Genomic DNA, 19035 nt, shown 5'->3' with positions numbered 1-19035 from the left:
CACTGCACTCCCGGGCCACAGCAGAAAGCTGGCCTGGAAGAGGGGCAACCGGGACAGAATCCAGTGCCCTGACCGGGACTAGAACCCGATGTGCTGGCGCCACAAGGCGGAGGATTAGCCTAGTGAGCCGCAGCGCCGGCCAAAAGGTTTTTTTTTTTTTTTTTTTTTTTTTTAAGGAAATTAAATATTCCAGCCACTGAGGTATACCATTGTTTTTAACTTCCAGAATAAGTTGGAAAGAGCATACTTTCTATTCAATTTTTTAAAAGGCAGAGAGAAGAGAGAGGGCACACTCCTAACCATGGTTTCACTCCCCAAATATCTATGATAGCCAGGGCTGGGTTTGGCTGGAGCCAGGAACTGGAAACTCAAAACAAGTCTCCCACGTGGAAGGAATCCAGTCTCTTAAACCATCACTGCTGCCTCCCAGGGTCTGCTTTAGCAGGAAGGTGGAGTCAAGAGCCAGAACCAGGGATGACTCCCAGACACTCTGATACGGGATGCAGGCACCTTAACTGACAGCTTAACTCCTAGGCTCAATAGCCACATCAAGGAATACTACTGGAATTGTTTGTAGAGTGTACATTTCAGTATATATGTAAAGAGTATATTTCAGTTCTTTCTTTCATTTTCCAAAGTCTAAATCACACACACACACACACACAGGGAATGGGATTCTGGCTTATGCTTATTTTTTCATCAGCATACACAACTGCATTGACTCAGGTTGATTTCATCTAAGGAAAATCTCAAAGATTCTTGGTTCTACTTTTTAACCAGATTTCTTGATATTTCACTTGTGACCAGTCTCAATCTTAATTCAATCTGCAAATGGCAGTTAAGCATTTTCAAGCTCCTTAAATCTTTACAGAGAAGGGTCAGACAGGTTCCATCATTCTTCACTTGATCTTAGCCAAAAGGCTGAGAAGCTCGGTTCCATCATTCCTATGAATAAGTTTACCATCTAAAGAAGGTACTGAAATATACAAGGTACTGAAAGATACAAAGAAAAGATATCATTCTGTCTTACTGGAAGAATAAATTATAATATGAGTAATTTAGTCAATAAATGCTGAGTTATGAAACAGGACCTAAGACAGTTATGGAAGACCTACATCATCATGGTCGGTTTTATCAACATTAGGCATAACATATTTAAAATGCTTGTATGTGCCATGATCTAGCTTAAGTATTTTACATGTATTATGCATTCAAATTTTTGCAACAACCTGTGAGACAGGCAATATTATCCTCACTTACAGAAGAGAAGTTCAGACAAGCTAAGTGACATGTCTTGGGTCACATAACTATTAGTAAATTTGAGATTGGAATCCAGACATTCTGTCTTCAAGATATAAACCCACAGGAGGCCCAAAAGAAGTAGACTTGAAGGATAAGATTTCACTAAGTGTAGAGAAGACTGGTGGGAGATGCAAGAGCAAAAGCACAAAGGTGAAAAGAGTCACAGCTGCCTGGAGTGGGGAAATACGAGATTGGAAAGACGAGCTGGGGTATCTTAGTGGTAACAACAAACCAATGAAACATTCATGCATGAAACTATCAAATCACAATGACATTTCAGAAAGATGAATCTATTAATAATAAGCAGGATGAATCCAAATGGCTAGAGGAGTAGTCAGCTGACCTTTATGACAAGTAAGCTTTGTGGACATAAAGACTTGAACAAGTAGTTAACAAGAAGAAAGCAATACATGCAAAACAGTACAAAAAGGAAGTATCAGATCTTTGCAACTGTATTAAGCTAAGGAGTCAAAAAAAAAAAAAAAACAAAGCAAACATGTTTCTAAATTAAACTTGGACAAATGAGAATCTGATGTTACTCTTGACAAAAACTAGATAGTTGGTTTTGCAAGGACAATCATTTCCCTGAAATCACTGCTTCTTCCACACAAATGACTCTTCCTGGTGTTGTTATATCTTTAAAAAAACTTATTTTTTGTTATTTGAAAGACAGAGTTACAGAGAGAGGTAGAGCCAGAGAGAGTCTTCCATTTGCTGGTTTACTCCCCCAATGGCGGCAATGGCTGGAGCTGAGCTGATCCGAAACCAGGAGTCAGGAGCTTCTTCTGGGTCTCCCACACAATTGCAGGGGCCCAAGGACTTGGGCCATCTTCTACTGCTTTCCTAGGCCATTGCAGAGAGCTGTATTGGAAGTGGAGCAACTGGGACTCAAATCAGCACCCACATGGGATGCTGGTGCTGCAGGGCAGGGCTTTAACCCGCTGCACCACAGCACCAGCCCCAATGTGTTGTTACTTCTATATTCAACAATCTAAGTTTGTAATTCCCAAAGCTTATAATTTGATCTTCTCTTACTCTTTCCCATAATTTACCTTATAGACAATTTATCAGTCTCATATCTTTACTGTTCATTTCTATGCTTATAATTCCTTAATTCTAGCTCTACGGCCACTAGCCTATCCACTGGAATGAATATATCTATTCTGGTGTGTTAACACTTCCACTTAAAGAAGCATCTACCATCTTGAGTTCATACATTCTCAAATAAGTCAAATAATGGCACAGTATGCAATGAGCAGTAGATCTTGATCTTAGTCACATGTGAGAATAAACTATGAAGAATTTACAACCCAGACATAGCCAACCACACTTCACAGTCTCCAGGAGAGAGCTGTGAATGCCTGGATTTGAAAACCTCCATGGGTCTTTCTATGAGTGTTGAGAATCACTGGTCCATGGTGAGATGATCAGCACAGCTACAGCTCAAAGTCTGGAAAAAAGCAAATATAAAAATCAGAAGTTCAAATTAGTCACCAAACAGAGCTCAAAGTTCTTTTTGTTTTTCAAGATTTTTATTTGTTTGAAATCAATTACCAAGAGAGGGAGAAACAGAGAGAGAGAGAGAGATCTTTCCATCTGCTGGTTCACTCCCCAGCTGATCACAATGGCCAGGACTGGACAGGCCAAAGTTAGGAGCCAAGAGCTTTTTCCAGGTCTCCCAAGTGTGTATTAAGGGCCTAAGCCTTGGGCCATCCTCCGCTGCTTTTCCCTGGCCATTATCAGGGAGGTGGATCAGAAGTGACTCCACCAGGACACAAACTGGTGCCCATATGGGATTGTAGGGTGGCACCCAAGTATTTGGGCCCTCTGCTGGAATCCATAGCTCCTGGCTTAGGCCTGGCCCAACCCTGCTTGTTGCAGCCATTTGGGAAGTGAACCATTGGGTGAAAGATCTCTCTCTGTCTCTCCCTGTCACTCTGCCTTTCAAATAAATAAACCTCTTTTTAAGAATTACAATTTGAGGATCACAGATTTCAGTAGAAACCACAATGTATTCCCATCAGGGAAGAGTTTAAAGGATCTATTTAAGGGTATAAAAAAAAAAAGAGGAAGTTTACATGAATTCTGCAGGTTGTTTGTCAGGAATTATGACTGGAGGATAAATTTACTTTGATAGCTCATTTTCCCAGCACAGAAGAGCTCAGACCATACCATTGTTCTAGAAACGTGTTTAGTTGATAAAATACTCACAGTTTTTCTTCTCAGCAAATAACTTTATTTTGGCATGTCAGCAAGTTCATGGAGTGGTCACCACAGCACAAGATGGCGTCTGGGTCACAAAATGGAGTCATGGGTGCTAGCTTTCTTTCACAAGCTTTAGCCACTGGAAAATGGGATGGAGTCTCAGGATTTCCATTTAGCATCTATTGTTCTGTTCTACTTTTTTGGAATGTCATTCCTCTTCCACCACCACAAACAAACTTTCAACAGCTTTGGTTCTTCGGAGTATTCTGTTTCCATAACTTCAAGTCACAGGAAGGTTGCATAGAAGAGAAGGAATTATTGCTAATGAATTCTTCTCTTTTTCCAAAGGATTAACCCTGATCCATTAGAATGCTTCATTTTTTTCAACAATAAATATACCCCAAGGTTATTTTCCCTGGCGAATTAGCCAGACACAAATGAATCCTGAGTTTTCATGGCCTGACTTCAAAAATTTTTCTTTTACAATTCTCTGCCTGGCAGAATCTTCAAATCAAATTCTGACTCACACAGACTGCTCAATTAGGCACTCTGATGAAAAGAATGAGTCTCTCCAGGTGACGCTTGTTGTTGTAAGGCACCAACCAAGGAAAGGCAAATCCTAAATTTCTGCTACAGAGAAAAGTCTCACTCAGCCAAAGTAAAGTAAATACACTCAGACCAGGCACATTCTAAACATGGCTAACCCCCCTATCCAGATGTTTCGATGAAAATATCTCCAAATTAATTCCTTTTGGGAAGAAAAATTTTTGAAACACTAATGAAAACAAACCTCCACTTTTCATCAAATCTCATTAATTATTCCACTTTACTAAACAAAGAACTTATTCTTTTGCATTTGTCTTTTTCTCAGACATTAAAATCTCATTTTAATTATCAAAAGTAATAAACGTTACAATTCAAGAAGTCATCTCTAAGGAATTCAAGCATTTAATTGATTTTTAAAATCCAATCTATGTTGAAGGTAAATGAGAAGATTCAATATTATCTCATATTTACCTCACTTCAGTTTCTTAAAGGACCATCGTTCGCACTCATTTTCGCATCTGATTGCCAGAAGAAAGGTAGGCATAATCCTCACCATCTTGTAAGTGAGAAGGCTAAGGCTCAGAAATTTTCAGGGACCTGCTCAGGGTCACACAGATAATAAGTGCCAAAGGCCAAATCCAGTTGTAGGATTCCAGACTCCAGACCCCAGACCCAATGATCCCTTCTTAACACCACTTCACTTATATATATATAACACCACTTCACATATATCATTTCAGCATCTAAGCAGAAGGTAATAGATCTCCCAGTACTGTCCATGTTTTCAAGGGATTATAAATCAATCCTTTCTCCATTGACTTAGTGATTGAATTCTACACTGCCTTACTGAATTGGCTTCCTTAAAGGCCACAGATTTTTATTTTTAAAAATTTAATGTTCAAGTAAGGTCATAATTCAAATGTAATAATTAGTCTTTTAGAAGTGATTAAAATAAATATTTCTAGCCAATACTATACCATACTATTAAACAATAAAAAAATCTAATACGTGGAGAGAACTTCTATATTGTTTATGGCCCTGTCTAAATAGTGATGGAGTTTGCAGACTCAAAAGACTTCCATAGCCTTGGCAGCTCATGACAAGAACTTCGGGTAATCACTGACATCATAAATAAGAGTGTCAATTGTTAAATCAACAACAGGAGTCACTGTGCACTTCCCATGTAGGACTTCTGTCTTTAATGAATTATGAGAACTAACTGTAAAACTTATCTTCAAACAGTACTTTATACTTTGTATGTCTGTGTGGGTGCAAACTATTGAAATCTTTACTTAGTATAGAGTTGGTCTTCTATATATAAAGATAAGTAAAAATGAATCTTAATGAATAATGAGATGGGAGAGGGAATAGGAAGTGGGACAGGAGTGGGGGTGGGAGAGGGGGTATGGGGGAAAGAACTGCTATATTCCTAAAGCTGTACCTATGAAATGTGCATTCATTAAAATCTTTCTTAAAAAAAAAAAAAACTAATACTAGCTCCTCAATAGTAAGAAAAGAAAAAAAAAAAAAACTGATAGAAAAGAGACTCAGGAAGAGTCTCATGAAGTAAAAGCCATTGCTACACAGAGCCCAGAAAGCTTTCAGTTCAAGGTGACAGACCAAACACTTGTGTTTATATTCATTCTTTCCCCAATCCCATTTGAAAATACAAAAAAGGAATATTTTTTAAAGAAGAAATCTCTAACAGCCCTGGAAACATGAAAAAATATAATCAGTAGACCAGAAATTTTGAGGAAATTAGAAGCAGATGGGATCAGACTGACAGAAAATGCAAACCAGGGAAAATGCTGCACATAATAGGTGTGGGTGAGACATCTGTGAAAGCTGCTCGTCTCCAAAGACTCCATCCAGAGCTCTGACTCCACAAGTATGGGAGGCAGAGTGGGAGATGAGATCATCAGGATCTTCAGTTAAAGAAATACCTGTAGAACAGCTGAGCCAGCTGTGTCCTCTTCTCCCTGTCTCTGGATATATTTTGGCTGGGTATTTCAGAGGAACTAACTGAACCAGATTCCTAAAGTAGGGTAGAAACCACAAGGGCAGCAGAGTCTAAGCAAATGCCAGACATCCCCGAGATGCATACACAAGCATATACAAATTCACGAAAGAAAGAACAGTTATAGTTAAAAATAATCAGTTAACAACCATTAGAACTAATAAGAATCTCCTGAGGGACCAAGATACAGATCAGTATACCAAATAATGGTGTTACTATAAATCAACAATAACCCATTAAATGCTATAACATACAACATTTATAGTGACAACAGTTGAAACTTTTTGTATACATACATACAAGAATAAACAAGAAAGATGAAAAAAATTACTAAGCATTTTTAGAAAATCTCTTATAAAGATCTGAATAAAACCAAAACCCTTTTCCTTTTCTTAATAAGATTCCACTGGGCACCAGCATTGTGTTGTAGCAGGTATAGTTGTGATGCCGGCATCCCATATGGGCGCTAGTTCATGTCCCAGCTGCTCCACTTCCAGTCCAGGTCCTTGATGATGACCTGGGAAAAGCAGTGGAAATGGCCAAAGTGTTTGGGCTCCTGCCACCTATGTGGGAGACCTGGAAGAAGCTCCTGGCTTCTGGCTCCTGGCTCCTGGCTTGGGCCTAGCCCAGCCCTGGCCATTGTGGCCATCTAGGGAGTGAGCCAGCAAATGGAAGTTCTCTCTCTTCTCTGTATCTCTTTCTCTCTCTGTAACTCAACATTCAGGTAAAAAAAAATTAATAAATAGAAGATTCCATTGGTAAAGTAATCAAATTTTTGCCAATTTGAGAGCTATTAATTCAGTGCAATTCTGACAAAAATCCAAACCATTTTCATGGAATTGGAAAAGTTGATACTGAAGTTTATTTGTAATAGTAAATGTGACTCAAAGGAGTTTAAACGTTGTAAAAGAGTAAATATGAAGGGTTTTTCCTACCACACAGCAAATCAAACTACAAAGCTATGCTAATTAAAATGCAGAATCTACATTAAATTATGGATACATATAGACACATGAATAGATCCATACTAAGTCCATTAGCAACATGATAAAGGAAAGATAAACAAAAATAAATGGTGTTTTCCTAAACTTTGCATCTTCAGCAAATCAGGGCAGGCCAGCATAATCACTAAAAGCTGGAAGTCAACAAGATGATACAATTCAAGAACACCTTAAGTGCACTATTATGTATCCGTAAAGACCAGATGCTTGCAGTATCTGATAGTAGTATATAGACATATAGTAGGTATAATGTGGTTAAAGGTGAGCCTTTAGTTGTTTTTAAGGATAAGTCACAGGTTGCTTTTCCCTTCTGGCTTAAAATCCTTGATACTGATCAAGGGCTGAGAAAATACTTGCCCTGTGAACTTGTGGACCACGGATGCTCATCGTATACTACTAAAATTTGGGGACTAAGTCTTAGCCATGGGAGATTACACTGTGTATTGCAGGATGTTTAGCAGCATTGCTGGCCTTATTTTTATAAAAAAAAAAAAATCAAGTTATCTCCCTTGTTCAAAACCCTTTAATGACTTCTCACTAACTTACAACAAACCAAAACTCTCTACTGAGCTGTGGTTGCCAAAATAACATCCCACACAGATCTCTCCAACCCTGAACCCAAGTAAAACTGCCCTCCTTCTTCACAGGTGTGAAGCCAAAACTGTCCCCAAACATTGCCAAATGCCTTCTTGGGAGTAAAGAGGCCTCCAGCTAAGAACCACCACTACAAACAATTGAAAGACAGAAAAGGACACTCAATGGCATACATGGCCTATTTTCAAAATTGCTGACACAAACCTCAGATGGGCTCAGTGGCTAGCCTTGTCAATCATACTGCCACTCTCCTGGAATCTAGAACTATAGGGAATTATTTAACCCCTTTTCTTTTTCTCAAAACTCTATCAATTCATCCTCAATCCTCACTTCCAACTAATAGGTTTCCTTCTTATTTCATCACAAAAATAGAATCAATCTGAAAATAGCTTCCTCATATTCTTACCACAAAATCTACTTTGATTAATCGTGAGTTGCTCTACATTCAGCCTTTCCTCCTGTTGCAATGAACAATCCCACCCTGTTCACAAGGAAGGCCAGCTCATCCTTTTGTGTTGTGAAGTCCTTTTCCAGAAGCTTGCTCAAACACTAGCTTCTGCGATCATAGCCCTTTCCTCTGCATATTCAACCTCTCTCTCCTCTAAATCAAGCCCATAAAAATGTAAACATCCCATTCTCCACTCCCTTTAGTGCAGTTTACTCCAAAGTACCATCACCATCTGCACCGCTCAGCACCCATTCTCCATCCTATCTGCCTTTTTCCTGCTTTTCTAATGAACTCACTCTCGTTAAGGCCATCAAGACCTCCATCTTACCTAACTCCGAGGTCTCTTTAGAGTCCTCACCAATTTCTCAGCAGTCTGATCACTTTTTTCTTGTAACACTCTCTCCCCAGGTTTTCTGGAACACTGTGTTCTTCCATTGTCCACCCATGTCAGTAGCTTTTCCTTTGATGTTGCCTGTCCTACCTCTTCCTTTTTACTCACTTCCAGGAGTTCATGCCAAAGGCTCTGTGCTCAGCTTCTTCTTTTTGCTACTACACTCTCCCTAAACTGCTTCTCCCAAAATTGTATTTCTTGCCTGTATAATTCCTCTGCTGTGCAGACTCACATATCCAACCATCAGCTCGGTCCTTACCCAGGGAGTATTTCATTCCACAGTAGGCAGCATGATTGCTATGCCTGCCCACATTTTTAGCTTTTAAATTTTGTGTAATCAGAGATCCTACCGACTAAGTTCTTCACCACAAAATCTAAATGAGAAAAGCAATATAAAAAGGAATATAATTAAGCAAGTATTTAAGGAATCTAGAAGAGAGAGAATGGATACATTCTGATCCCTAGAGGGGTACCTCTGAGTGGTCTCAATTGCCCAGTATGGAAAGGACTACTAGTGAGTCATGGATTGTGATCAACAGATGAGAAAGTGCTTCCAAAAAGGAATTGGAAGGGTGTTCTGGTCAGAACTGGTGACATAGGTGAATACTACAGGTGAGGAGAGGGGGAAGCTGAATAGCATTTGAAAGTTGGCAAAATAGTTGGACTAAACTCAGAGAGCACATAGGCTCAGTTGAGAGCCTTTCCTATCACAAATAATAAACATATACAGGGAATTTGCAATGCTGATGGAGAGATACAACAATCGGAAGCTGTTTGATGGTGTTTAAGATAGAAGAAAGTGAATATTCTTGTAGAATTCTGGGATGGCAGTGTAGATGCAAGCCTCTATGGTCTGAAAGTTTGGATCCCTCCAAAATGCAGATGTTGGAACCTTAACCCCTGAGCTAATGATATTAGAAGGTGAGATGTTTGGGTAGTGATTAGATCATAAGAGCTGACGCCTGATGAAGGGGATTAGTGCTCTTATATGGAGGCCCAGGGGAACTTGTTTACCCCTTGTACCATGTAAGGACACAATGAGAAGGCTCCATCTATGAACTAGGAAGCAGGCCCTCACCAGACACCAAATATGTTGGTGCTTTAATGGTAGACTGCCCAGCCTCTGGAACAGTCAGAAATAACTTTCTGCTGCTTCTAAGCAATCTGCTTTATGATATTTTGTTACAGTTGCCTAAATGGACTAAGACACAAGCTAACAACCTGGTGTGTGACCCAGCAAGGAGAGCTCTCTATTTCTGTTTGTGTCTCTTTCTCTTATTTAAATGAAAAAAGATCCCAAAACTTCATATCTTTGAAGCACACTTTTTAAAAGTCTCATGTAGATGGAATTCACAAACTACAGCATGAGTAAACTTTACCTGTATTGTCTAACATCCACACATATCATGAAAATGATGAATAATCACACATAACCACATCCTTAAGACTCATCTACATGAGAATTTCCTCACACTATTGACCACAGGATGCTGTAGGAATTATAAAATGTTGTTGAGACACCAACCAAGAATACATGCTCACTTTATGAAAAGTAGATTGCTTTTAAAAATGAATGCTTTGGGGCCAAGATTGTGGTGCAGAGGGTTAAGTCACTGCCTGTGATGCTCTCATACCACCTGACCATCAATTCAAGTCCTGGTTGCTCCCTGCTAATGAGCCTGGGAAAACAGCAGAAGATGGCCCAAGTACTTCTATTTATATAAGGAACTTGAGCATCCACTGAACGTATTTAGGAGTGAATATCAAGATGTTTTTATTTCACATTTACTGTAAAATACTTCTATAGAAATATATGTACTTACAAAGCATATAAAGCAAATTTTAAATATCATTTAAGCCCAAAGAGCAAGTAAGATAAGAGCTATGAAACCTACAGTACAGTTGTATGTGCCAAATGTACCTGCAAAATGCCATGGAAGCCTCAGAATGTTCTGGGCTGAATCATATCCCCAAAAGTGTATATACTGGGCTGGTGCCATGGCTCACTAGGCTAATCCTCCGCCTGTGGCGCTAGTACTCTGGGTTCTAGTCCCGGTTGAGGCACCGGTTCTGTCCCAGTTGCTCCTCTTCCAGTCCAGCTCTCTACTGTGGCCAGGGAGGGAAGTGGAGGATGGCCCAAGTGCTTGGATCCTGCACCCGCATGGGAGACCAGTAGGAAGCACCTGGCTCCTGGCTTCGGATTGGCGCAGCACACCGGCCATAGCAGCCATTTGGGGGGTGAACCAATGGAAGGAAGACCTTTCTCTCTGTCTCTCTCTGTCTCTCTCTCTCTAACTCTGCCTGTCCAAAAAAAAAAAAAAAAAAAAAGTGCATATGCTGAAGTCCTGACTCCTAACAACTCAAAATATGATCCTATTTGGAGTTAGGGCTTTAAAGGGGTAATTGAAATAAAATGAAGTCACATAGGTGGGCCTTTTCAACATAGGTAGTGGACTCATAAGGCATTAGAAAACAGATGCTTGCAAGACTTTAGGCAAACATATAGAAGAAAGACTACAAAGGACACAATAAGAAGGTAGCTGTATGCAGGCCTCACGAAAGGCCTCAGAAGAAATCTAACCTGCTAACACTCTGACTTGGACTCTTGCCTCCAGACCTGTTTAAGTTTCTGTTGTTCAAGCCACCCAGGCTATGATATTTTATTACAGCAGTCCTAGCAGATGTCCTTCCAAATATATTCACATTAGAAAGCTATAAACAGGGGCCAGCACTGTGGCACAGTAGGTTAAGCCTCTACCTGTAGCTCTGCAATCCCATGGGGGCACCGGTTCAAGTCCTGGCTGTTCCACTTCCAATCCACCTCCCTGCTAATGGCCTGGTAAAGCAGTAGAAGACTGTCCCGAGAGCTTGGGCCCCTGAACCCACAGGGGAGGCCTGGAAGAAGCTCCTGGCTCCTGGCTCCTGGCTTCAGATCATCCCAGCTCCGACCATTGCAGTCATCTGGGGACTGAACCAGCAGGTGGAAGATCTTTGTCTCTCTTTCTCTCTGCATCTCTCCCTCTGAAATAAATATATAATTTTTTAAAAACAAAAAAGAAAAATATAAACAAAGGTCCCTGAGATATAGTTTAATGTTATTCATCACCCCTTAGGCAGGGCCACCTCTTAATCTTGCAACTGGGAGATAACAAAGTAAGTCTGGAAAGAATAGCTGACACCCTTGGGAGGTGGCTGAGGTGTTGGAAATGGCACAGTGAGGACAAGATTCTGAAATTTTGATTCTAATTCTTCATAGCATGAAAACGATTTCACAACTGTAGTCAGAATATCTTAGTTGACATTGCTGAAAAAATTTAGAAGGATTTGCTATAGGACACATTCTCCATTAAACGTAGCTTAAACTTAGCTGGTACATTAAAAAATGTGTTTCTCTTCCTCTTAAATATGTGAACAAATGCATACATAGGAACATATAAACTAGAAATCTCAGTTATTGTCCTTTTAAATGCAGAACTCACAAAAGATAATGGAAAACATCTTCAAATTCAAATTTGAAATTGAAATTATTGAAAGGATTACTCTAAACTTCACCTCACAACTTTATATTACTTCTATATAAAGCTTCTACGTAAAACTACAAGCAGAATTGTTTCCCAATGAAATTCTTCTTCCAAAAGTAACCAAGTCTTGAATAGCCTGGTGTAGCACAAGCTAACTGTAGATGGTGTTGATTTTCTTTCTACAAATGACAAAAATAAATTTAGCAAAAAGATTTATACTTGCTACTAAGAAATGTTTCTGCACTGTTTCTAATTACTGAATTATTTTGAATGTGTGTAAAAGAGAAGAGTTTGCCTAAAGGCAAGGCTGGACATCCTTAGACAATGCCCCTCTCTTTGCTCATTTCCACGACCTGCTCTCACTCTTCATCCCCCCTGACCTCTCTTGACCACCCATTCACTTCCCAAGCTTGCTTCTTTCTTCATGTCAGATGCTGCCCTTCCCTAATAGTTTCTCTAATGTTTCTCTTTTTGACAAGCTTCTAGTTGTTGCTCATCATGACTGGATGTTTTGTACAAGGCTAGTCCTGGCCTCTTTGCCCTTTGCTTTCTCACATTCTGTCTCCAAACAAAATGTACCCCACTCATGCTTCAGTCACCAATCACTGTCCTGTCATATTGAAAGCCTGAAGCCCTCCCCAGACCTAGATCTTTCTCTCCTCGTGCCTACAGATGCATATCAGCCATCAGCATTTCAAGGTTTTCGGTCTGTTTCAGAGCTCAACTCCTCTCCTTCCCCTCGCCAGGCTTCCCGAACCTGTCTCACTTTTCCAGCTACCCCCATGGATTCACTGTCAACCTTTCTACCCAGTCTCTTTGTTGTCATACAAGGAGGTTTCACAAAGCTGGTAGAAAAATTGAATTAAAATAAAAGTTTATTTTGGTGCGAGCATTTTTTAAATTCATGCATTTTTTTTCTATCACTCATTTCCCTGAACTTTTGGAAGACACTGGCTCCTTTCATGCTTTAACAGCAGAATTCAGGAGCTTTGACAGAGATGGGGTGATCTGCAGAAAATATTTCCTGATTCCTTATCCAGCAGATACCTCTAACCTAACATTAGGGATTTGTTTCTAAGTGGTCCACTACCTCTTACCCCCATCAGACTCTGGGCTTCTTTAGAGTAGGGTCATGTCTTTTTTGTGTGTGTGTGTTTTTTTTTTAAATTCTGTATACCCAACACAGCACCTGGTACACTAGAAATCTCAATTATTGTCCTTTTAAAGGCAGAAGTCACAAAAAATAATGGCAAATTTGGTTAACTATTTTGAAATCCCTCTAGTAAATTTTAGCCATCCTTTGACTCTTCCTACTTCATTTCTAAAGCCAATCTGCCCACTACCCTCCACCCCCAAATTCTTTGTTGCATTAGATCATCTGCAAAAAATAGCTGTAATGGGGACCAGCCTTGTGGCAAAGCTGCATCCCATATGAGCACCAGTTTGAATCCCTGCAGCTCTGTTTCTGATCCAGCTCCCTGTGAATGCACCCATGAAGAAAGCCAAAGATGGCCCAGGTCCAAGGGCCCCTGCCACTGACATGGGAAACCTGGATGGAATTCCTGGCTCCTAGTTTTGGCTTGGCACAGCCCAGGCAATTGCAGCCATTTGGGGAATGAACCAGCAGACAGAAAATCTTTCTCTGTCTCTCCTCTCTCTGTCTCTCAAAGAAACAAACAAATCTTCCTACTTTTTTGTTTGTTTGTTTGAAAGGCAGAGATATAGAGAAAGAGGGAGAGAGAGAAGAAAGAGGGAGAGTGGAAGAGAGAGAAAGAGACAGAGACAGAAACAGAGAGTGCTTCCATCCACTGGTTCATTCCCCAAATACCCACAATACCCAGGGTTGGGCCAGGCAGAAGCCAGGAGCCAGGATCTCCATCCAGGTCCTCCACATGGGTGGCAGGGGCCCAAGCACTTAGGCCATCTTCTGCTGTCTTCCCAGGTGCATCAGCAGGGAGCTGGATCAGAAGAGGAGCAGTCAGTACTCAAACCAGACCTCATATGGGATGTTGCTGTTGCAGGTGGCAGCTTTACCCATTACACCACAATGCAGGCCCCTACAATATACATTGTGATTGGAAGGACTCATACATTGCAAGACCAGATCCTCCATTAAACTGGAAGTTACAGCCAAGGCACAGATCATTTGGAACAGAAACTTCATCACAACTGCTTCTGTATCCTGCAAGTTTCATCCTCAGCCTCACCTCAAAGTCCTGCCAAGGCATTTCCCACTTAGAGCTCACTATTGTCTAAAAAGAGCCATTATTCATTCTCTGAGGATAGCAGCTTCCCCTCGTAAGGATCAATCCCAGAGGAGGAGCTTACAGAGTCACAACAGAGGACATACCGTTACAGTTGTTCATTACAACCCAGCTTAAAAACAACCAAAAAGAACCCAGACACAATGATCAGGGGATTGATAAAACCATAGAACATCCACACTGTGAAATATTGCTTCATAGAAGTCTGTATCTTTAACACACATTGGGGCTGGCACTTTGGCATAGCGGGTAAAGCTGTCGCCTGCAGTGCCAGCATCCCATATGGGCACCAGTTCCAGTCCCGGCTGCTCCACTTCCTATCCATCCCTCTGCTATGGCCTGGGAAAGCAGTGGAAGATGGTTCAAGTTCTTGGCCCCTGCACCCACATGGGAAACCCAGAAGAATCTCCTGGATCCTGGCTTTGAATCAGCCTAGCTCCAGCTGTTGAAGCTATTAGGGGAGTGAACCAACAGATGGAAGACCTCTCTCTCTGTCTCTGCCCCTGCCCCTCTGTAATTCTGCCTTTCAAATAAATAAAGATGTGTATGAGAAAAAAAAAAAAAAGAAGTCTGTATCTTTAAACCATTATACTTAGTGAGATAAGCCAGTCCCAAAAAGACAAATACCATATGTTCTCACTGATCTGTGGTCACCACTAAAAGGCAATCTAGAGAAGTGAAATTGGTGCTTTGAGATGTGATGACTTTGAACATTGTCTCAACTGTTGAAAAACAGCTTTTATTTCATACTATTTGTTGAACTCTTTACTTAGTGTAGAGTTAATCTTATGTATATAAAGTTAATTAAAAATAGATCTTAGTAAAAACTAAGAATGGGAATAGGAGAGGTAAAAGGGTCAGAGTTCAGGTGTGAAGGAAGGTGTGATGGGAAGAATCATGATGTTTGTATTTATGAAATGCATGAAGTTTGTATACCTTACATTTTAAAAAAAAATCACTTAAAAAAAGAATTCTGTATCTTTGGGGCCAGAGTTGAAATGCAATGGGTTAAGCAGCCACCTTCAATGCCTGCATCCCATATGGGTATTGTTTCTAGTCACTGCTGCTCCACTTCTGATCCAGCTCCCTGCTAATGTGCCTGGGAAAGCAGCAGAAGATGGCCTGAGTGCTTGGGCCCCTGCCACATGGGAGACCCAGATGAAATTCTTGGCTCTTGCCTTTAGCCTAGCCCATCCCCAGCCTTTGTGACCACTTGGGGATTGAATCAGTGGTGAAAGATTTCTCTCTCCCTCCCTCTCTCTCTGTAACTCTGCCTTTCAAGTAAATAAGTACATCTTTAAAAAAAGAATTATGTATCTCTGACATGAAAAACTTGATATGTGCCTATATTGAAAAGCCAATCACATACTATAACATATAAAATGTTATCACATTTATGTAAAATAAGCAAAAACAAAAAAGCATATGTGCATATTTTTGCATATGTGTATCTATAAATTAGTGGAAGAAAGTTGTAAGATTAAGGAGTACTGAATTATTAAAAAATAAGTTTTTAGGGGGCCATTGCTGTGGTGCAGCTGGTTAACACCCTGGCCTGAAGCACTGGCATCCCATATGGGCGCTGGTTCTAGTCCCGGCTGCTCCTCTTCTGATTCAGCTCTCTTTTGTGGCCTGGGAAAGCAGAGAGAGGAAAGGCAGAGAGATAGAGAGGTCTTCCATCCACTGGTTCACTCCCTAATTGGCCTCAACTGCCGGAGCTGCACTGATCTGAAGCCAGGAGCTTCTTCTGGGTCTCCCATGTGGGTGCAGGGGCCCAAGGACTTGGGCCATCTTCTGCTTTAAAATAAATAAATAAGCTTTGGGGGCTGATGTGGTGGTGTAGCAGGTAAAGCCACCACATGTAACACCAGCATCCCACATGGGTACCAGTTTGATTCCCAGCAGCTCCACTTCCAATCCAGCTCCCTGCTAATAGCCTGAAAATCAGCAGAGGACGGCTCAAGTGCTTGGGCCTCTGCACCCATGTGAGAGACACGGAAGAAACTCCTGGCTCTTGACTTCAGCCTGGCCCAGCCCTGGCTGTTATAGCCATATGGGGAGTGAACCAGTGAATGGAAGACCTCTCTCTCTCTCTCTCTCTCCTTCTCTCTCTCTGTAACTCTTTCAAATAAATAAATAAGCTTTTACAAAACAAGCTTTTGGGGGCCAGCGCTGTGGTTCAGAGGATTAACGCCCTGACCTGAAGCCCCGGCATCCCATATGGGCACCAGTTTGAGACCTGGCTGCTCCACTTCCCATCCAGCTCTCTGCTTTGGCCTGGGAAAGCAGTAGAAGATGGTCCAAGTCCTTGGGCCCCTGCACCCACGTGGGAGGCCTGGAAGAAACTCCTGGCTCCTGGCTTTGGATTGGCACAGCTCCGGCCGTTGCATCCAACTAGGGAGTGAACCATCGGATGGAAGACCCCCCCCTCTCTCTCTCTCTCTCTGCCTCTCCTCTGTGTAACTCTGACTTTCAAAGAAATAAATCTTTAAAAAAATTTATAAAGAAAAAAACAAGAAGCTTTAGGAAGTAGAGTAGAATTGAAGAATCTGATGAAAAGGCTTTTTCATGTATTACTTTATATATATCTGTGCTTTCTGAAGCTACGTGATAATATCTCCATATATTTTTTTTCAACTTTTATTTAATAAATATAAATTTCCAAAGTACAGCTTTTGGGTTATAGCAGCTTTTCCCCCCATATATTTCTATATGGTTTTATGTGGTAATATACTTCTGCATTACCTGTGTCATTTTTTTTGGTGAGGTGAGAATTCCTCATGCAAAGACAGCACAGGGAAGCGCAGGTTTTCTCAGCGATGATCATCACTGTGCACGCTAGCCCACTAGCATGTGGTCCTCTGTAGGGCAGCAGACCCAGTTCCACATGGGGCCACCCCAGCCTGTCACGTGTTTCTTATAAATAAAGTGTTAATGACACAGAGCCACTTTGTTTCCTTATTGTCTAAGGCTGCTTTCGAGCTACAAGGACAGCACTGAGGGGTGGCAAGAGACCAGACATATTTAATAACTGACCCTCTACTAAAAAAAAAATCTGACAATCCTTGCTCTAGGACAATGACAGGGAGAAATTTAACAGACTTTGTAAGGTTCAGATTTACGATTGACCCAACTCTGGTCATGCTTCCATCAACTTAAGTGCCACAGACTTTATCTGTAACAGCAAAATACATGTCAAAGAGCAGCATTTTTTTGCACAAAGACCTTTCTCTTCAGTTATATTTAATTTTTAAGTGTCAACGTGATTTTTTAAAGCGTACAGTGTTTTGGTTGGATTCAATTTTCTGTGTGTCTAGACAAAACCTCTTATCTCTTCCATTAATTGAACTGGAGCAATTAATTTTATAGTAAAGCCTTTTTGCCAGCCACAGATATGACATTGTTGTATTTACCTAGAAAAAGTATGTAGACTGTCTGTAGATTTTCATGTTGCCTGATGCTTAAAGATTTACTGCCATCCTGGAAGTAAGATTTAAGGATTCAAAAGATCTTTGAATTACTATATATTCCTACAAAATGAAAAGAAGTAGAATTCCCACTCTTGATGTTCACCTAGACTAAACCAGTGGAATTAGTAGATGGGATTTCCAGGAGCATGGCAAAGATAGTAACAGGCAGCAGTATGTGGCCTGGGAAAGGAAAGATTTACACAGAGCATAGGAATCAATTAAATGTGACACTGCGGGAGATTGACTGCAAAACAAAAACACTGCAAAGCAATAACTTTCCATAACGGTTTGTTAATAGACTATTAGAGTACTTATCAGCAATTAGAAAACCTATATCACTAGGCAGCCATAGCCACCACTGGAAACATAAACCACTTCCACCATTTTCTCCTCGTAAAATTAGGGGATTGGTATAGATGATTACTAAGGTTCATGCCAGCTCCAAAAAAATAAAATAAAACAAAGAGTTTCTGCCTATCCACCACTTACCAAGCATCTTAGCCCATTTTTCTACTATGACAAAATATGTGACACTAGGTAATTGATCAAACACAAAAACTTATTTCTCGAAGTTCTGGAGGCTGGAAAGTCCGAGATCAAGGCACTGGCACATTCAGTGTGTGGTGAGGGCTGCTCTCTGCACCCATGGCACCTTGTTGCTGCCTCCTTCAGTGGGGAGGAAGGCTGTGTCCTCACCTGGCAAGCGAGACAGAAGGGCTCCAAAGGGCATGGCTAATTCTTTCCAACATGCTTCCCAAGAATACTAATCCTTCAGGAGGGCAGAGCCCTCTTGACTTAATCGCTTCCTGCAAAGGCCCCACCTATTTCTCCCCCCCTCCAAAAAGAAACCTTTTATTTAAGGAATACAGACTTCATATATTTCATAAGTACAACTTTAGGAATATAGTGATTCTTTGCACCATACCCGCCCTCCCACTCATTCTCCCAACTCTCCTCCTCCCTCTCCCATTCCCAGTCCCATTCTCCACTAAGATTCATTTTTGATTAACTGTATACACAAAGACCAACTCTATACTAAGTAGAGTTCAACAATTTGCACAGTAAAAAAAAAAAAAAAACTGTTCGTCAACAGTCAAGACAAGAGCTGTTCAAAGTCATTGCATCTTGAAGTTATTTTCACTTTTTTTTAGAAACTTAATTAACTTTAACGAAGCACCCAAGAATGATACATCTTTTGTGAGCAGTTGACATAGTCATAATACAACACTTTGAGGACAGAGGTCCTGGTTGTTAATTTAGCAATTAACACTCTTAT

General features: G+C 40.8%; 1 long non-coding RNA gene across 4 annotated transcripts in view; it reads right to left on the bottom strand.

The window, feature by feature from the left end:
* The window catches only part of LOC149125004 (uncharacterized), a 160138-nt gene that overhangs the window by 131786 nt on the left and 9317 nt on the right, over positions 1-19035 (bottom strand). For 2 of the 4 annotated variants that reach the window (XR_016211900.1, XR_016211901.1), the window contains exons 2-3: positions 3514-3785; positions 652-2752 (exon numbers count right to left, since the gene is read on the bottom strand). The exons of the other annotated variants lie outside the window; for them this stretch is intronic. This is a non-coding gene — a long non-coding RNA (uncharacterized LOC149125004). Of the gene's footprint in view, positions 1-651; positions 2753-3513; positions 3786-19035 lie in introns of those variants that run through there. 4 annotated transcript variants of the gene reach the window in all.

The sequence above is a fragment of the Oryctolagus cuniculus genome, chromosome 8 (genome assembly GCF_051225735.1).
Source record: "Oryctolagus cuniculus isolate XC-2025 breed Fujian yellow rabbit chromosome 8, ASM5122573v1, whole genome shotgun sequence".
Classification (NCBI taxonomy): Eukaryota; Metazoa; Chordata; class Mammalia; order Lagomorpha; family Leporidae; genus Oryctolagus; species Oryctolagus cuniculus.
The sequence above is the reverse complement of the archived record's forward strand: the minus strand, read 5'-3'. Positions and strand labels throughout refer to the sequence as shown.